Source organism: Lactuca saligna, chromosome 5 (assembly GCF_052625555.1).
Source record: "Lactuca saligna cultivar CGN05327 chromosome 5, ASM5262555v1, whole genome shotgun sequence".
Classification (NCBI taxonomy): Eukaryota; Viridiplantae; Streptophyta; class Magnoliopsida; order Asterales; family Asteraceae; genus Lactuca; species Lactuca saligna.
In genome coordinates this window covers 268,764,102-268,777,262 of record NC_136421.1, presented here as the reverse complement: position 1 = coordinate 268,777,262, position 13,161 = coordinate 268,764,102, and positions in this window count along the sequence as shown.

The window sequence follows — 13,161 nt, the reverse complement described above, 5'->3', positions numbered from 1 at the left end:
TTTTTACAAAAAATCAAAAATATTTTCTTTTGTTTTGTTCTTATTTTCGAAAAACCAAAAATCCAAAAAGATTTTATTTTATTATGTTTTTATTTTCGAAAAATTCAAAAATCACAAAAATATTTTTTCTTGTTAACTTTTTTCTTTAAGTATTGTGTGTTTTTAGTTTAGTTCAGTTCAGAGCTTAATGCGAAGAAGTCATGCTTGTATGTTTCTAAAGGAAGGTACTATCTTTTTCGACTTTGTACTAGTTATGATGTCCCTAGAAGCATGCTGCAGCATGTTGTCTCAAGCCTCATATGACTCTATGTGTAAGAAACGAAAGCCTTAATGAAATTATCACATGAAAATTTCTTCCCAATAAGGCTTATATTCGCATTAGTCAAAAGAGCTACCTTACTCTTCTGAAATGAGTTAAGAGTTTTCTGTTTGGTCCACACATAACAGAGGTACATTCGATCTTATAACCAATCTTTTTCATCCCAAAATTCATAACACAAATCACACACAAAGACGTATGTCCGAGAGGTCTCTGATCAAACCCATCGAGACTTAGATATACAAACATTCTGTGTTAAGGATCTGACATCATGAGTCCGTGATGAAGGTGAAACCCAAACATCTTTCAACTTAACGAATTGACGGGGAACATTGTTCCAGATATTAACGAAACTTTTGTTTCTGTACCAAAATTGAAAACTCCAAATCATATTCAATTCGCATGTGTGGTCTTGATCAAACATTCGCAACCCACGATGTTTGTTACCCAACAAGATCCAATACAACATTTTTTTTTGAATATGATTTTAGTGTGAGTTTCATTCACATATCCTAGTCATGATAGACATTTTCAAAAGCTGACTTGTCACTGACTACACTGGTCATACAAGTAATTTCAGTTACAATTTCTCACCTTATGCTAAGGTTGATACGTAATGAAATTTTAAACCAACCCAACACTAACTTTTCAAAAGAAGCCCTTTGATACTTATCAAAAAGTATTCGATTGTAATTCATGGGAACATACACAAGCTGTTGATCATCTCTCTTGATGATTAACGAAGTAACCTTTGTCTGGGGTTTAACTGCTTTCGTGTCAAATTACATTTTTGACATCACGATAATCCAATTTTTTTCTTGATTCTTATCTTATTTCTTTGGAACACTACACTCACGAAATCCTTGAGGTTCTAAGTAATACCAACTTAGACTGAAGATTTCACAAGCCTGGCATATGACTTCGCTTTTCATCCCAAAAGTGAAAGAGCCTTGTCTCTAAGCAACGGGTTCTAACGGTTATAATTCAACAACGGGAATATTGACAGGCTGTGTATATGTGACGAATGGTATTCTGCATGATTTTCAAGGCGATGTAACAACTGCTTTTTCACACATGGCTAACTTTTTGCAGTAATGGTCCGATTTTCAAGGTGCCACGTTGGATATCATTAAATGCATCCCGCTTCAAATTCAAAGCAATCAAGATTATGTATAAAAGGGGGTTCAAGAAGGTGTTATATGGTTCACATGATCAAACACAAAAATTCCCAAATTTTCTGATTCTTTCTTCTTTTCGAACCCTAACAATGGTTGCTACTCAATCCAACACAAAAGAAGTTGTTTCAAAATCCCTTATGAAGATTCAAAGCAACAACTACCTTGTTGATCCTAAAGTCTCATCTTACCCAGAAGAACTAAAGATGTTGATTGTTGCATTGAAAAGATCTTCTTTAGCAACCGCAATGTTCAGTTCTTTTTCAGTTCCGATGACATGGTTGTCAATGGCGGCATCAACAACATCTTACAACTATGCCACTGATGTTATCACCTTCCACATGATGAATAACAAGAGTGTTCGTCTTAACAAGAAGATGTTCATTGACTTCTTGAACATTCCCAATAACCCTCCGTTCTTTAAACCAAAAAATTCACAAATTATCTTCATGTTCAATGAGATGGGCCATCAACCTACTCTTGAAAAGATAAGTGATTTCGGAAAATCAAGTTTACCTTGCATGTGGAACTTTCTCTTTGGTATTTTTCTAAGGTGTTTAACAGGGAGGATTGTCGGTCTAGACAGTGGTCGGATGGAAGTGTATGCAATGGTGATGGGTCTGTACTATGATGTGAGTGTTGATTATGGAACTCAATTGTGGAAGGAGTTCATCAAAAGTCTTGAAAACACGAATGATGAGAAGGGGATTTCATGTGCCAGGTACTGGAATCTAATTCTTGAGAAGGTGTATGAAAAAGAAGGTATTCAAGTTCCAGAAGATGCAGAGGTTGCAGAATTTTCACTGTATCAATTTCCAAAAGTGGTTGAAGATGATGAAAATATCTTTACTAACGTAGCTCTCATTCTGGATGCGATGCTTCGCAAAGTGCAATCAACTCACAAAGTTTTGGTTCGTTATATGAAAACTTTTCATCAAGCTGTACTAACTGGAGTCTTACTGGAAGTTACCGGAGCATCCTCAAAGAAGAAGAAGAAGAAAACACAAAAAAAAGAAAATTTTCAGTCTTCTAAAGTCTCACAAGCTGAAGATGTTAAAAATGAAGAAATTTCTACAAAAACAAAGGAGATTATACCCTCAAAATCTGGGGTATTAAAGAAACTTCGCAAAATTCTCCTATTATTCGCAAGATGGAGCTCAGTAGTAAAGGGGCAACGTTTCGTGATGTTCCAGCTCCTGTTTCTCCTGGCTCAAAGCGCAAAAGAGCTCAAGAGGTTGCGAAGCATATGAAAGAAACAATTTCCAAGAAACGCAAGTTAATCATTCGCAATGAATCTTCTGATGAAGAAGTTATTCCGGAAACTCCACCTGGTTCCACAATGGTAACTGTTACTCTTCCTATCATTTCGCAAATCTCTACTACCACATCCACACCATTGGAAGTTACACAAACTTCAGTTCAAGAGGAAGAACTTATTTTTGATAATGTTGTTAACGTATCTAATACGGAGACAATTATCAAAAGTATTCAACTCACAGAGCTAATTACTTCGTTACCACCATTTCCTTTACCATATACACAAACACTCACATCATCTATATTTGATCATCCTTTAAAACATCCCTTCACCACATTGTTTCCATCTCAATCCCCTGAAACACCACAACCTATACCTTCACAAGCTCAGTCTGATGAAGAAACCGAAGGACAAGGTTTTGGAGGAATGTTTGAAGCAATTCATTTTGATTCAGAGGAGGAGTAAATACCTGATCATATGCTTATGTCAGGTAAGCAGTTTAAAATACTTAATCGCAAATTTAATGCCATTATTCAAACTCAAGTAGATGCTGGTACAAAGTCATCCATCTCTGGCTTGGAGGTTGATTCGATGATTAAAGCTGCAGAGAAGCATCTCTGACACAAATAATGAGCTTCGCATTCAAGCTCAAGGAAAATCTTTTGATGTTGTTATCAAGGATTTGAAAAGTGTTACAAAAGAACGCCATGTTCTTTTTGTACAAGATGTCAAAAAGGTCAGGGAAGATGTTAACTTCAAGATCGAGGAGTTAAAGGCTGAAATTGCAAAAGAAATTCAGGACCTTCATTCGCAAAATACAGAGGTTCAAAAACGTGTTGATATTATAGCTAGAGCAGTGACCAAGCTTGCCAATGATTATCAACCGTCTGCTCAAATGATCGAAGCTAAGCATCAAGAAAATAAGGAGCAGTTCTCGAAATTAATTCAGTTGGCTGCTGAATTAAAAAGCTATGTTTCGCAAACTTCTCAACAGACAATTCTTACTCCAGAATTTTTAACTCTCAAAGTTAATACTCTGGAGCAAGCCATTCAAAAAGCGTTGGCCCCGATTACCAACTTTACTTCTCTACTGCTGAAGAATGCCCATCCTGCTTACACAGGGGTGCAAGGGGGAGAAATAAAAGGGAGTAAAGTTGAAGATGTGAAGGTTGTTAGGAAGGTCTATTCTACTCAACTCAAAACAACTTTTCCAATAACCACGAAACCTATTTCTTCAACAACAGTAACAACAAGGCCAATTCTCAAGGGAATTGTTATAAGGTCAACTGAAGGAGGTAGCTAAACTGCGAAACCTCAAACTGCGGATACTGGAAAAGGCAAAGAAATACTTATTGAAAAATCAAAAGAACAAAAAGAAAGCAGAAGCTGAAGCCGAAATGGAAAAATTAAGGCAAGTACAGAGCATCATGAGGCGAAGAGCAAATGATCCACCAACAATGAACAAGGGTGATCCTGCGAAGTTATTCTCATATGAAACTATCGAATCTAAATTCATTTGAAGTCATTTGTTTGAATTTGAGAAAAATCCAAAAAGAAGTTACGATGTTGCAAATTCAGACAGGTGCCAACTTGACTTTCCAATTAATGAGATGATGTTCGTGACAACGCAATACAAGATTAGTGAAAATTTCAAAGATGCAGATGAATACACTTCAATGAAAATAAGACTTCATGTTGTACTTGCGAAGGATCAGGATGAGGTGCGGTCTTTGATGAAAATTAAAAAGTTGCTAACAATCAAGAAGGATGAACTGTTCGAGAACATGCTTCAAAATTTCAGATATTTTGTTGTTCGAGCAGATAACAAGCCTGTTGATTTTACAATAGCTGACTTCCCATTGATGAATATGAATGATCTTATTCAAGTGGCTCTAATATTGAAGGAAATGGAAGAGAATAAATTCAATGGATACGATACAAACATGATCAAGTTTGGTTTCGCACATATCAAGAAATTCATAGATAACTACTATGATTGCTTCGCGTTAACATATGAAGAACTTGCATCTGTTCGGGGAAAACAAGTGAGAGTTCCTTGGGAGTCTACTTTATCTCAAACATAATTGAGAAAATATTCAGATGGAGAGATATGCCTTAAACCATTTGGCATGGTTTTTGCAGGGAAGGATACGAAAGGGAAGCCAAAGAAATTTTTGTTCAAAGGCTCAGAAATTGAAAGATATACAACTTTGCAATATACGAATTTCATAGTTCGTATGAATAATTGCTCGAAGAACAATGAAGGAGACAGGAAGGATCTCAAAAAGATTAGTACATGGTATTCAGGAATTAGAACAACAATTAACTCAACTATTCAGCGTCTCTCATACTGAATAGTTTCGATTGTTTACAAAGGGGGAGATTGTTGAGACTATAAGTTGTAAAAGTCGAAATAGTTGTTTCTTTTGTTTCGCATATTAGTTATTTTAATAAGTCTCTGCTTTTGTGCGAAGCTTACAGTTTATGACTTAGTATATTTTTTATACACTCAGGTTTCCTATAAATAGGGACTGAGGATAGAAGTAGAGAAGAACAATTTTTTCTCTCTGCTTATGGTAATCAGTTTCTTCATCAATATAAGATCTGATTAATATTTACATCCTGTGTTCATACTTTTCATTCATACAAATCATGATTGCATTCTAAATCTCGATAACAATTCTCTACACAGTTTAAGCTTTTCATCTCTCGACAAGGTCCATGGTGGTGATAGTTGCATTTGTTGCACTTTGGGAGATTACCCGCATATGGCTTTGCTGGTAATGGGTTAGTAGAGACTATTATAGGTACTGTAGCAGTATTGACTGTAACTTGTTGTTGTTTCCTTGAGGATCTTTGTGAGGAATCGTCTTTCCTCTTGTTCTTGTTGTTGTTTCCTTCTTGTTGATCTTGTACAGAAATTTTTGAGTTCTGATGGTTTCCGTGGTCAATCAGAGATTGTGCTAGTTCTTTGGCACTATCGAAAGTATCGGGCCTTGATGCTAACACACTTGACTGAATTTGGGGAGACAATCCCCAAATATACCTCTCTAATTTCTTTCTCTCAGGAGCAACCATATCCGGGCACAGGTTTGCCAGATCACAGAATCTACCCGTATAGGTTGATATATCGGTACCAACCATTTCCAGACTCTAAAGTTCTTGCTCGAGCTTTTGAACTTCCCCTCGAGGATAGTACTCTCTCATCAGCATGATCTTCAAGTTTTCCCAACTTATCGAATTTACCACTACTATAGTCAGGGACTTAACATGGCTATTCCACCAAGTTAACGCTCTGTCAGAAAACGTACAGGTAGGAAACTTGACCTTGATCCCCTCCGGGCAGGCGCAAATCTCAAAGACTTCTTCTGTCTTTTCAATCCACTACCTTAGGAACATAACCCCACCAGCTCCATTGAAGTTTCGGGGTTTAGCATTTGTAAAGTTCTTGTAGGTGCATTCCCTGGGATGCCCATGGCTCTCGCCATGGTGAGAAGGAGGTGCACCCGTTCCCGATCCACTAGGGATAGGAGCATTGATGGCTGACACGACAACTGCTACTGCAGCCGTGAAGGCTGCTTGGAACATGGCAGCGTCGAAAGGAGGAGGTGGTTGGGGTGGTGGTATTTGTGTTTCGTTAACATTTTTACGCCTTGTACTTCTGCGAGGTGTCATATTTTGACTATACGATTAAAAGATGACAACACGGTAAGAATAAATGAATGAGGATTTAGTATCGAAAGGTGGAAGCATTTGGACAATAATGTCCATACGATTTGGTATCTGTCAAAAATACTGGAATTATAGATGTAACATGTTCTGCAAAAATGGCCTAGGAGTAGACCTTACATCAACCATTGATGGGGAAGTTTTGACAGGACATCGACTTAATCAAGACCTAATAGATCCAAGTTTTACAACGACAGGAAATTAGACCAGGGTTTTACATAGACTAGGTTATATCCGAAGGAAGAGTCGATGAGATTCTATCTATGATGAGAACTACTAGAAAAGTCTTCAATTGAGTGATCATTCGAAGGGATTGGGTGAACATTCTCTGGCTCCTCTCAGAGCCATCCATCATTATCGTGGTTGGGGTAGTACAGGTTGTCGTGGAGATGGAATCCAACCATGATAACTATGCGAGAAAAGGGATATAAGAATTAACTAAATAGACGAAATATCTAAGATAATTATAAGATGACCTTTATCAGTTGCTTCAATACTTATTTAGTGCATACCAGTTATATGTAGTTAGGATAGGATAGACCTTCGAATAAGTGACCCTAACCCTAAACCCCCAACCCAACGAGGACAGGACATAAGACAAAGATTCACAGATTCTAAGTCTATGACATCTTAGTATATATAACCTTAGTGTATCGAATAAAAAACTATTGACATATTAATAAAGATCTATTTAGTTCTCAATTAAGTAATTACAATAGGACCAAATACCCCTATGGTATTTCTTTGTGGTTGTGTTGGTATGCTTTTAGACTTGTTGCCACATCACAACCATTCTTGGGCACATGCTAATCACTCCTCGGACCAGCATAGTTGATCAGGCTATGCCACTACTAAGACTAACCATACATCGCCAAGCTTACTTGTGATGTTCAACGATCATAATACTTTTGTTTTTGTCATTGTGAAACTGATTTTCATATGAATGCAGGCACGTATACTTTCTTAAATATTTTATTATTTTAAAGTATATACTCTTGGTCAGAGTGTTTTAATCTCAATGTATTTATAGTTAGTATATCTTTTATGGGTTGATATACTATATTCACTATAAAAAATGCTCTGATACCAACTGGTCACATCCCAAAACTGGAACAACGGAAACGTTCAGGGGTGGAGGACGTCATGTATAGTATCACAACAATGCAAAGTAGTAAACAAGCAACAACATCATCCATTGCATTATTAGTATAATTTTGCTTACAAGTGTGTTCTTTCATAGTATAAGACAACATAATGAACAATCAAAATAAAATAGGAGTCTTGATTTCTCCGTCTTCACAAAACCTGGTCATCGTACATGTCTATTTGTGACCTGAGAATACAAGTATTTTGAAAGTGAGTATCAGCAATAAAGCTGGTGAATTCATAAGTATTAATGTGTCTTTGATTTGTAAAATTGTAAGATAAAGACTTGTAAACATTTGGAAAAAGTTTGTATAAGTATGAACTGCTTAAAAGTAGCTGAAAGTGTTTGAACCCTCGCAATCCCTATGATTTCTATTAGTATAAAGAGTGGTCTTCTACCAAGACTATACTGTTTTGAAAGTGACAAAGATGGTTTTTCCCTGGTATGACTACTATTAACAATATATATAGTCTACCTCATCGTTTATGTGAATGTAACACAAAATAAAAGTAATAGGAAAAATATATCCACGTAAGTATTATCCTTTTGTATTAGGATAAACCCGACATTACGACTGCCGAAATAGTATTAACCTTGAACGTTCGTAGATGATCATTGTCCTCTGTAGCTAACAGTAAGGTGTAGGAATGGTTATTCCCATAAAGGTACCCTAGTATAAGTATTAACCGTAGGCATCCGTAGATGTTCACTACCTCTATTGCTAACAGTTGGGTGCCGGAATGGTTAGTCCCGTCTAGTAAGTAAGTAGTCTTCTCACGAGACCTGCTGTAAGTAAGTAATAATACGATTGGTAGTCCCTATTCTACATTTGGAACTAAAGGTGACTTCCACAACGAATCGCTAGGTCGAAATCCATATTTATTACCAAATCATATATAAGCCCGAACTACACCTATAATAGTTTACTAGGGATATTTGAACATATACCTTTGCTACCCAAAGGTACTGACTGTTCAGAACTATTATGTCCGTATATGTACACATGAAATATAACTAAAGATTTAAACGGCCTTCGGACAGATACCCGATACCCTACCATACCACATCCCAACGAGGAAAAGGAAATAAAGCGGGTTAGCCTTCCAAAGTCCTTTAAACATTACTTATAAAACTATACATATACATGCATGCTTTTAACAAGGTATCTATGTAAAGGTATCCATGTAAGTGTATCAAAGTAAGTGTATCTCTTTATTTAGCATTTAGTATAGACTCATGCATGAACTGACTCTGGTGTAATTCCTTGTAATAGGAATAGTAAGTAGTATCTCCTAACTATACCTATAATAGTTACAAGTAATGTACAAGTATCAACGTAGGTATACATTTGCTAGCCAAAGGTACTGAACTGATTGAAGGCACTTTTATGTCTACTTATGTATACATGATATATAGCTAATATTTAGACGACATTCAGATGGATAACCGATACCCCATAGCCACATCCCAACGAGGAAAAGGAAATAGAGTGAGTTAGCCTTCCTAAGTCCTTTAAACATTTCTTATATAACTATACATATATGGGCATGCATTTGATAATATAAAAGCATAAAAGGATTTTTGTAAAACCTTTGAAAAAGATTAATATCTAAGAAAAGATCGACTTGATGTCAGTTTATAAAACGGTTTGAAAGTATTTTGTTTGAATAAATAGTTTAAATATAAAGAAAACCTTTGTTTGAAATACATTTGTAACAGAGTTTGAAAAGAAACATACAATGTACAAAGCGGTTTGATAAAGAGTTTTAAACATATAAAAACGTTTAAGGAAACATTTGAAGAAATCTGTTTGGTAAAACAGCTAACGTATAGTAAATCCATTTGCATGCTAGTTATTAATCACATGTGATTGATATAATAACTAAACATGATTTAACTTGTATACCCCCATAAAGCATTTATAAACATTTAAAAGGTTAATTAAGGGGTATGAACTCACCTGTAGTTGGTGGTTTGGATGATTGGAAGATGTAGGATGCTAAGTGTCAAGTGAGGACTTGTACACACAATGATCCTAGTTATCATATAATAAACATATATGTAATCTAATCAGTCAGTTAATAACTAATTAATCAAGTTAAGACACCCTATTCATGGAAACACTTTGATTAAAGTGCTACAGGTACCAAAGGGTTGCACCTAAGGGTTGTATGACATGACATTGGAGTTTATGGCCCATGAACCACCCCTTTATGGAATTTACGGCCCATGACCATTTCCCCATGAGTTTAGGGCCATAAAATCATGGTAATAAGTTCCAATTTGTGCTTTGAGGTCACACAAGTCATGATTGGGCATCAACTGATCAAGTCCAAGCCTTAGGATAGCATTAAGGGAACAATAACACTACCTAGTAGAGTTCACGACCTAAGGACCCTTAACTTAGGTGACTACAGTCGTAAAATCCTATGGGGAGTTGTTTTGATTGTTTTTTAAGGTCTTAAGCACTTCTAGGAAGGATGAAGGTTGGCACCCAAGACATAGGAAGGAGCTAAGGTCCAATTTACCACCTTGAAAGGGGCTACGGCCCAAGATCATCCTTGGATATAATCTCCTTTGTTCTATGGTTTCTTGATGATTTTCAAGTGTTATAAGGATCATACTAAGCATACAAGAAGCTATAGCAAGTACACTTACAAGATCGGAGCTCGATTGGGTGTTTAAGGTCCCAGAACACTTGTGTGTGTTCTTGGTGTTCTTGGTGTTTTTCAAGATCTAATGAAAATAAAAAATTGAATGGATGAAATGATGTATAATGACTAGGAGATAGGTTATAACAACAAATCAAGTCAAGTAATACTTACATTCTCAGAAAATCGGGTGAAGAACGGTATGCTACTTGAGAGAGAATGGCTTTGGTTCTTGAGTTTGGAAATGAGGAAATGAAAGAATGGAGAGTAAATTCATGCCTAAGGCATGAGTTTTCGGCCCTAAGAGTGTTCATGGCCTAAAACTCTTTGTTTGGCCGTGAACACCAATTCAAGGTGTTGCTCTTTCCATTACATTCCCGATTAACTAGAAATCACTTCCTTTTATCCGCCCGATTTGTGAATAATTAATTAAAATACTCAAACAGACTTTAAACTGGCTAAAAATTTGTAGAAAAGCATTTAACTTTTAATTGAAGAGTTGGATTGTAGAGTTCGTATGAATGAAAATTTCGGGTTGTCACATGCTCCCAAATAAAGATCGTGAGTGGTGTAGTTGAATTTGTGTGACCTAAGCTGTCTCGAGGCATAGGCAATAACCTTTCCCCGCTGCATAAGCACACAACCTAGCCCCTGATTGGATGCATCGTAGTATACAATGTGACATCCCCATTTTCACGGCCACAAAAGACCGATTTTGTTTATGCTTTATTAAAATCAGAGTTCTTCTTTTAATAAAAATGTTGCGGAATTCGTTCCCAGAAAATCACGATACATACGTTATTAAAACATTTTCGAAGAAACGTATTTTATTCATTTTAAAACGTTTGGGATGTCATCGTCAATACAGGAACAAAAGCATAAACAGAACTTACATTTATTTACACTAGTGATCTACATCTCTTTGATCTCTCAGTGTAATGTGACTTCATATGAACACCTGTGATATAAATAAACTGAGTGGGTCAGGTTGGGAAACCTGGTGAGTACATAGGGATTTCAATCCCACAATGTTATACCATATATATAGTTTAAAACTCACAAAATATACAATTTCACCATATATATATATATATATATATATATATATATATATATATATATATATATATATATATATATATATATATATATATATATATATATAAACAACTCTTATCCCACCCCGTCGATCCTTGCAACGAGGCTATCCATACTCTCGGACCTAAGATTAGTCGTTTTACCTACTCCATACTCCCGGATCAGAAATGAATGAATTTACCATATCTATACTCTCGGACTAGGGAAGAATGACTAATCCATACTCTCGGATTAATGATGAATGATTATGCCTAATCCATACTCTCGGACTAGGGACAATGACTAATCCATACTCTCGGATTAATGACGAATGATTATGCCTAATCCATATTCTCGGACTAGGGACAATGACTATGTCTAATCCATACTCCCGGATAAGTGACATATACTAACTTCTATTCTCTGAGTTTAAATCACTTGTACTCGTAAGAATATACTACCCAATATTCCTCATATTTAGTTTAGGTCTACTCTTTATCCTAAATTATCAAATATAATCAGGTATGTTCTTTAACACGAATTTCAAGCAGCATCAATTAACTCGCACATAAACATATAATTAATACTTCAATCAATACTTGTATTAAAATCATGTTCATGAAAGGGACTATGCACTCACTTGATCGGCGGTGACTCAACACTCGGACAACGCTTCGATACTCTCAACGCAAATTCCTTCGATAAAACCTAGTACCAATACCACTAGGGTTTAGTCTAACGATAACCGTGACTAATTAATAGTCTAGCTATTATTATTATTATATAAGCGTTAAATAACACTCAATACAACTCATAATAATAGCCCAAATAATTATTTTTAGGTCCTAATAATGTTACTATAATTAATTAGAAGCTATATTAAAACTAGCGTAGGCGTAGCTCACTTACAACGGGTTTTTCGCAAAACCGGGATTCCTTGGAGCAGCGTTTCCCGAGCCGAAAGGCTCTTTTCTTGGAGCTGTTGAGCGCTCCGGGGCTTCCGTCTCGTGCTAGGGAGTTACCCTAGGCTTTAGGGGGTTAGAGAGGCTTAGAGAGAGAGTTTAGAGAGAGAAAGAAGGTTTGGAAGGTGTGAGAATGAATGAAACCCGGCACCTCTATTTATAGGGGAGGAATCTGATGGACTCGTCGAGTCTGAGTCATGACTCGTCGAGTTGGTCCATGTGGTGGCCTTCTGGTGGTGCCACGTGTCCAATTCTGGTGGTGCCACGTCACCCCCTATCGCGTATCAGCCTTCAAACTTAGAAAAATCATAACTTTCGCATACGAGATCCGTTTTCGACGTTCTTTATATCCACGCGTAGGTAAAATCAAGATCTACAACTTTCGTTTAAACTCTGTCAGCTAATTCTCGACCGATCATAAATTTAACAGTAGGAGGAGTTTAGACTGTTAATTGACCGCGAAGAGTTCATAACTCCTTCATCCGGACTCCGTTTTCGTCTGTCTTTTTACCTTTGAGTTCCTATTAATGAGACCTTAAACTCTCATTTAGGTCGCGTAATCCAAAAACCGCTCGAACTAAAATTCGAGTTTTGGGTCATGCACTGTTAAGCCGAATCTTAGAAAAATCATAACTTCTTCATACGAAGTCAGATTTGGGCGTTATTTTTATCGATGTTCTTAGTTTAACATATTCTACGACTTTTGTTTAGATTGCTAAGGCTAAAAAGTCTTCTATCGTAAATTCACTATTTACGTCTCCCGGTGCCGTGCCGGTTTTGCCGTAAAACTTTGGCGGGCCATAACTTCTTCGTTATAACTCGGATTTCGGCGTTCTTTATATG